At 36.6% G+C, this 7696-nt stretch overlaps 1 non-coding gene across 1 annotated transcript; it reads right to left on the minus strand.

The window, feature by feature from the left end:
• Window positions 1-934: 934 nt before the first annotated feature.
• On the minus strand, window positions 935-1019 carry TRNAQ-UUG. The gene has a single exon. It is a non-coding gene; the product is annotated as a tRNA-Gln (tRNA).
• Between the last annotated feature and the right edge of the window lie 6677 nt (window positions 1020-7696).

Genomic DNA, 7696 nt, shown 5'->3' on the forward strand with positions numbered 1-7696 from the left:
TGCCAACAGCCACGGCCTACATAGCTGTTTGTGGACCCAGACTGGTCCCATCTCCTGTCACTGGCCTGTATTGCTGTGCTCAAATACAGCTAACCCATGCAGCTGTGCACCTGCACTAATCCAACTTGACTCCAATTACCAACTTCTGCTGCCACATGCACACCTGTGGCAAGACCCAGTAGCCACAGAAGTGCACACCCACAGCCAGAGCCCCCATAGCTGCAAGTGTGACTGAAGTTGACCTCAGCCCTTGCTCCTTGCTTGACACCTTGCCAATTCATGTATGTCTGCAACTACTCCTGCCACTACACAGCTGAGTGTGTGCATAAGACTACTCCAACTATAACCCCCACCTGCTATGGCCTATAGCAGCTAGACCAGGAGGCAACACTAAGGATACAAGCAACACTTGTAGCTACTGCAGACCCCCCACAGAACTTATGAAGAACCACGTATTTGTTGATGTTGTGGATTCCAGCAGCCTGAGTCAATGAGACATCACATCTACCCCAGTCTAGGAGCCAGCACACACTTCTGCATGTGGCACTCTGTATCACTACCTGGGGTCACTACCTACAGCACTCGCTATTGTGCCCCCACCCACAGGTAAAGGTCTTTCTTTACTGAAGTCAGTCCCTAAAGTATGGTAGAGGTGAATGCTTCTTCAAATATGTGGAGGTATGTAAAGATATGTAAAGATAAAGGCATTACAAAAGTCAGGGAAACACACCATCCCTAAAAGAACACAGTCAACTTCTAGTAACTGACCCCAAAGAAATAGAAATACATAAATTGCCTGACAAACAATTCAAAATAATTAATTTTTTTTTTTATCTTTGAAGGAGAGAGGGACAGAGCATGAGCGGGGGAGGAGCAGAAAGAGAGGGAGACACAGAATTCGAAGCTGGCTCCAGGTTCTAAGCTGTCAGCACACAGCCTGATGTGGGGCTCGAACCCACGAACCATGAGATCATGACCTGAGCCAAAGTCAGACGCTCAACCAACTGAGCCACCCAGGCGCCCCTCAAAATAATTATTTTAAAGATGATCAGAGGGCTACAAAATAACATAGATATACAACTTAACTATATCAGGAAAACAATAAAAGAGCAAAATGAGATAGAAAACAAACAATAAAAAGCAAAAAGAGAACATAAAAAAAGAACCAAACAGAATTCTAGAAGTGAAGAATACAAAGACTGAACTAAAGAGTTTAATAGAGAGCTTCAACATCAAACTGGACCAAACAGAAGAATCAGTGAACTAGAAAACATTTGAAACTATCCAGTCAGAAGCGAAAAAAGTTTAAAAAGTGAAAAGAAGTGAAGAAAGCCTATGGGACTTATGGATGTTGTTAAGGGAAACTGCATTATTGGAGTCTCAGAAGGGGAAGAATGGAAGAAATGAGCAAAAAGCTTATTTAAATAAGAGCTGAGAATTTCCCAAAAGTGGTGAGAAATTTGGCCATCCAAATTCATGAAGCTTATAGGTTCCCAAATTCAATCAAAGAGATCTTCTCCAACACACATTATAATACAACTGTCAAAAATCAAAGAGGGGCACCTGTGTGGCTCATTTCGTTAAGCGTCTGATTCTTGATTTGAGCTCAGATCATGATCTCACAGTTTCATGAGTTTGAGCCCTACATCAGGCTCTGTGCTGGCAGTGAGGAGCCTAGTTGGGATTCTTTCTCTCCATTTTTCTCTGCCTCTCCCTCAATCATGCTGTCTCTGTCTCTCTCAAAACAAAAACAAAAAACAAATAAACTTTAAAAAATCAAAGACAAAGAGAATATTGAAGGTAGCAAGAGAAAAGAAGATTGTCACTTACAAGAGAACTCCCATAAAGCTACTAGTGGAATTCTCAGCAGAAATCATACAGTCCAGAAGAGAATGGGAGGATATATTTAAACTGCTAATTAATTAATTAAAAAAAACTGCCAACCAAGAATACTTTATTTAGCAAAGATATCAGAAATAAAAGAAAATAAAGACTATCCAGAAAACAAAAGTTAAAGGAGTTATCACCACCAGATCCGCATTTCAGGAAATGCTGAAAGAAGTCCTTTAACCCGAAATGATTGGAAGCTATCAGTAACATAAAAACATGAAACTATAAAACACACTGATGAGGGTAAGTATATAGTCAAAATGGGAATACTCCAATGCTATAATATGATATGTTAATCATTTAACTCTAGTACACTTAACTAACTAAAGTACAAAAGTACTAAAATAGCTATAGCTACAATTTTTAATGGATACACAATATAAGATGATGCAAACTGTGATATCAAAAACAAAAACACTGGGAGAAGGAGAGAAGGGTAGAGTTTTTGTATGTGATTGAAGTTAACTTGCTATCAACTTAAACTGTTATAACTATAAATGTTTATGTAAGACTCAGGTAACCACACAGGAAAAAAATCTATTATAGATACAAGATAAAGAGAAGGGAATAAAAGCATACCACTATGGGGGTGCTCGGTGGCTCAGCGGGGTAAGCACCTAACTCCTGATTTTGGCTCAGGTCATGATTTCATAGTTTGTGGGATCAAGCTCCATGTTGGGCTCTGTGCTGACAGTGCAGATTGTCTCCCTCTCTGCCCCTTACCTGCACACACTCTCTCTCTCTCAAGATAAATAAATAAACTTAAAAAAAAGGATACCACTATGAAAAATCATCAGTGCAAATAGAAAGAAAATGAGACAGGATGATAGGAACAAAAGAACTACAGACAGCCAGAAAACAGTAAGTTGGTATTAGAAAGAGCTTCACTATCAAAAATTACTGTAAGTGTAAATGGGTTAACTTCTCCAATCAAAGTTAAAGAGTAGCTCAGTGGATTTAAAAAACAATACCCAACAGTATCCTGAAAACAAGAGACTCACTTGATTTTAAGGACACAATAGGCTCATAATGAAGGATTGGAAAAAAGTATTCTATACAAATGCAAACCAAAACAGAGCAGCCATAGTTATACTTCTATCAGACAAAATAGATTTTAAATGAGAATCTGTAATAGGTGACAAGGTATCTCATTATATAATGATAAAGATGTCAATTCACCAAGAGATTATATTGATTGTACATATACATGCACCCAACATCAGAGAATCTAAATATATTAAGTAACAACTTACATCGGAAGAGAAATAATAACATGAGAATAGTAGAGGACTTCAATACTTCACTTTCAACAATGGATAGGTCATCCAGACAGAATATCAATAAGGAAGTGTTAGATTTGACCTATACTTTAGATAAACTGGACTTAACAGATTTATACAGAACATTAAGTGCACAAAGAATATTCTCAAGAGTAGATCATGTGTTAGATCAAAACACAAGTTTCAGAAAATTTAAAAAGATTGAGTGTCTCTTCTGACCACAACCTAAAAAAATCGCAAATATGTAGAAATTAAACAATATGCTCCTGAACAACAGATCAAAGCAATCAAAAGTAAAACCAAACAATATCTTGAGGCAAAGGAAAAAGAAAATAAAACATAACAAAACTTAAGGCATGCAGCAAAAGCAGTTGTAAGAGGGGAAATTATAACAATAAATGCCTACATTTAAAAAAAGATCTCAAACAATCTAACTTTATACTGCAAGGAACTAGAAAAAGAACAAACTAAGCCCAAAATTAGAAGAAGGAAGAAAATAACAAAGCTCAGAACAGAAATAAATGAAATAGAGAAAAGAAAATATAAAACAAAAGGTTGTTTCTTTTAAAAGATAAACAAAACTAAAAAACCTTTAACTAGACTTGGCAAGAAAAAAAGAGGACTCAAATAAATAAAATTACAAATGAAAGAGTTGTTATAATAAATACCACAGAAATACAAAGGTTGATAATAGACTATTATGAACAATTATATATTAACAAATTGGACAACCTACAAGAAATGAATGAATTTCTAGAAACATAAACCTACCAGAATCATGAGGAAATAGGAAATATAAACTGACAAATAATGAGTTAGAAGATTGAATCAGTAATAAAAAACAACCCAACAAAGTAAAACCCAAGACCAGATGGCTTCCCTTGTGAAGTCTACCAACTATTCAAAGAATTAACACTGACCCTTCTCAAACTTTTCCAAAACTTGAAAAAGAGAAGACACTCCCAAATTTATTTTACAAGGCTAATACTACTCTGAAACCAAAGGCAGATAAAGACACTACAATAATATAAAAATCCCTTACAGATCAATATCCCTGATGAACATCAATGAGAAAATTATCAACAAAATATTATCACATTGATTTCAACAGCACATCAAAATATTCCCACACCATGATCAGGTGGGATTTATTACTGGGTTTCAAGGGTGGCTCAACAAATGTAAATCAATTAATGTAATATACAATATAAATGGAAGATAAAAATCATATGATTACCTTAGTAGATGCAGAAAAAGTATTTGACAAAATACAACATCAGTTGATCATAAAAATCCTAAGCAAATTAGGTACAGAAGGAAAATACCTTATAAGGACAACTATATATGACAAACCCACAGCTAACATTATACTCAACAGTGTAAGGTTGAAAGCTTTTCTTCTAAGATCAGGAACAAGACAAGGACACCTACTCTCATCACCCCTATTTAACATAGCACTTGAAGTTCTAGCCACAGCAGTAATCAGGAAGAAGAGGAGAAGGAAGAGGGGGAGCAGAGGGAAGAGGAGGGAAAGGAGGGGAAGAGGAGGGGAAGGAGGAGGAGGGAGAGGAGGAGGGGGAAGAGGAGGGGGAAGGAGGAGGAGGAGAAATAAAAGGCATACAAATCATAAAGAAGTGTACCTGTCTTTGTTTGCAGATGATATGATCTTATATGTGGAAAATCCTAAAGACTACCAAAACACTTTTATTTTTTTTGAAATTTATTGTCAAATTGGTTTCCATACAACAGCCAGTGCTCATCCCAAAAGGTGCCCTCCTCAATACCCATCACCCACCCACCCCCTCCCTCCCACCCCCCATCAACTCTCAGTTTGTTCTCAGTTTTTAAGAGTCTCTTATGCTTTGGCTCTCTCCCATTCTAACCTCTTTTTTTTTTTCTTCCCCTCCCCCATGGGTTTCTGTTAAGTTTCTTAGGATCCACATAAGAGTGAAAACATATGGTATCTGTCTTTCTCTGTATGGCTTATTTCACTTAGCATCACACTCTCCAGTTCCATCCATGTTGCTACAAAGGGCCATATTTCATTCTTTCTCATTGCCACATAGTACTCCATTGTGTATATAAACCACAATTTCTTTATCCATTCATCAGTTGATGGACATTTAGGCTCTTTCCATAATTTGGCTATTGTTGAGAGTGCTGCTATAAACATTGGGGTACAAGTGCCCCTATGCATCAGTACTCTTGTATCCCTTGGGTAAATTCCTAGCAGTACTACTGCTGGGTCATAGGGTAGGTCTATTTTTAATTTTTTGAGGAACCTCCACACTGTTTTCTAGAGTGGCTGCACCAGTTTGCATTCCCACCAACAGTGCAAGAGGGTTCCCATTTCTCCACATCCTCTCCAGCATCTATAGTCTCCTGATTTGTTCATTTTGGCCACTCTGACTGGCGTGACGTGATATCTGAGTGTGGTTTTGATTTGTATTTCCCTGATGAGGAGCGACGTTGAGCATCTTTTCATGTGCCTGTTGGCCATCTGGATGTCTTCTTTAGAGAAGTGTCTATTCATGTCTTCTGCCCATTTCTTCACTGGGTTATTTGTTTTTCGGGTGTGGAGTTTGGTGAGCTCTTTATAGATTTTGGATACTAGCCCTTTGTCCGATATGTCATTTGCGAATATCTTTTCCCATTCCGTTGGTTGCCTTTTAGTTTTGTTGGTTGTTTCCTTTGCTGTGCAGAAGCTTTTTATCTTCATAAGGTCCCAGTAATTCACTTTTGCTTTTAATTCCCTTGCCTTTGGGGATGTGTCAAGTAAGAAATTGCTACGGCTGAGGTCAGAGAGGTCTTTTCCTGCTTTCTCCTCTAAGGTTTTGATGGTTTCCTGTCTCACATTTAGGTCCTTTATCCATTTTGAGTTTATTTTTGTGAATGGTGTGAGAAAGTGGTCTAGTTTCAACCTTCTGCATGTTGCTGTCCAGTTCTCCCAGCACCATTTGTTAAAGAGGCTGTCTTTTTTCCATTGGATATTCTTTCCTGCTTTGTCAAAGATTAGTTGGCCATACGTTTGTGGGTCTAGTTCTGGGGTTTCTAATCTATTCCATTGGTCTATGTGTCTGTTTTTGTGCCAATACCATCCCGTCTTAATGATTACAGCTTTGTAGTAGAGGCTAAAGTCTGGGATTGTGATGCCTCCTGCTTTCCACCAAAACACTTTTAGAACAAATAAATTCAATAATGTAGCAGGGTACAAAATTAACCTAGAGAAATAACTTGAGTTTCTATACACTAACAACAAAATGTCTGAAAAATAAATTAAGAAAGCAATATCATTTACCACAGCATCAACAACAATAAATTATTTAGGAATAAATTTAAACAAGGAGGTAAAACATCTATGTGCAGAAAACTATAAGACATTGATAAAAGAAATTGAAGACAACACAAATAAATGGAAAGATAGTCTATGTTCATGGACAAAAAGAGTCAATATTGTTTAAATGTCCATATTATCTACAGCTATCTAGATTCAATGCAATTCCTACCAAAAGTCTAATGGCATTTTTTACAAAAATAGAAAAAACAATTCTAAAATTTGTAGGGGAATCACAGAAGACCCTGAAGAGTCAAAACAATCCCAAGAAAGAAAAGAAAAGCTAGTCAGTACACTTCATCATTTGAAACTATGGTAAAAGCTATAGTAATCAAAACAGTATAGTACTGGCAAAAAATAGCACATAGACAAATGAAACAAAATAGCACAGAAATAAACCCTCTTATATATGTACATATACAATCAACTAGTATTTGATAAGGAAGCTTAGAATATGCAACTGGGAAAGGATAGTCTATTCAAGAAATGTTTTTGGAAAACTGGAAAACCACATGTGGAAGAATAAAATTAGATCAATATTTTAAAGCACTTACAAAAATTAACTCAAAGTAGATTATAAACTTAAACATAAGACTTGAAACCACAAAACCCCTAGAATATAGGAGAAAACTCCTTGAAAATAGTCTTGGCAATGACTTTTTGAACATGACATCAAAAGTAAAGCAATAAAAGCAAAAATTAACAACTGGGATTATATCAAGCTAAAATGCTTCTGCACAACAAAGGAAACAATCACAAAAATGAAAAGGCAATCCATGCAATGAGAGAAAATAACTGCAAATTATATATCTGTTAAAGGGCTAATATCCATGATAGGCAAAGAACTCATACAACTCAATAGCTGAAACCAACACTCAAATGGTCAAATGACCTGAAAAGACATTTTTGAGAAGACGACATAGAAATGGCTAACAGGATATTGGCCTGTAATTCTGCTTTTAAGTGGGGTCTTTGTCTGGTTTTGGAATCAAGGTAATGCTGGCTTCATAGATGAGTTTAGCAGTTTTCTTACATTTCTATTTTTTCAAACAGTTTCAAGGGGAATAGGTATTAACTCTTCTTTAAGTGTCTGGTAAAATTCCCCTGGGAAGTCATCTGGCCCTGAACTTTTGTTCATTCAGAGATTTTTTATTACTGATTCAATTTCTTTGCTGGTTATGAGTCTGTTCAA

The sequence above is a fragment of the Prionailurus bengalensis genome, chromosome C1 (assembly GCF_016509475.1).
Source record: "Prionailurus bengalensis isolate Pbe53 chromosome C1, Fcat_Pben_1.1_paternal_pri, whole genome shotgun sequence".
Classification (NCBI taxonomy): Eukaryota; Metazoa; Chordata; class Mammalia; order Carnivora; family Felidae; genus Prionailurus; species Prionailurus bengalensis.